The sequence below is a fragment of the Gavialis gangeticus genome, unplaced genomic scaffold (assembly GCF_001723915.1).
Source record: "Gavialis gangeticus isolate Ggan-Ray unplaced genomic scaffold, GavGan_comp1, whole genome shotgun sequence".
Lineage (NCBI taxonomy): Eukaryota > Metazoa > Chordata > Crocodylia > Gavialidae > Gavialis > Gavialis gangeticus.
In genome coordinates this window covers 1,152,472-1,153,096 of record NW_017729004.1, presented here as the reverse complement: position 1 = coordinate 1,153,096, position 625 = coordinate 1,152,472, and positions in this window count along the sequence as shown.

Sequence of the window (625 nt, the reverse complement as noted above, 5' to 3'; positions counted from 1 at the left end):
CCACAGTGGCAGCAGTGCTTCCCTCCCTGACTGTGGCACCCACCAGGACTGCCCAAGCCAGCCAGGTGCTGCCTGGGTGGCCCCCAAACAGCTCAGGGACCGCTCGCCCTGCTGGCAGCTCGCCACCCGCAAGGGCAGGTAAGGATCGGGCTCCTACCCTTGTGTACACCCCACAGGGGTTTCGTACTGGAAAGCAGTACCAAAGAGGCATTCACCTGCACTATTAATCCAAACAGATGCTTATAACCCAGTTTAATCTGTTTTGGGGACATCAACAATAAAGCTGACAAGGCTCCTACTTTCTATAACAGGTAGACAGCAAGAATGAACCTGTGGAGAAGAAAATACAATAGAGGAAGTTTTAGAATAAGATTCTCAACCTGGGACAGAGCGCATTTGCCAGGCTGTTGGCACAACAGGAAAAACTAACGTGCAAAAATGAAGGCTAGGGGTGCATTGATAAAGACTTTTTTGGCCGATACCAATGGCCAATTATTAACCAGCCACATCAGCTGATACTGAACCGATAGCTGATATGCAGCAGAGCAGCTTGGAGAGCAGCATCCAGCAGGTAAGTCTGTGGGGGGGAAGGGGTGTGAGAAAGGGAAGAGTCATGGGGGGGGGG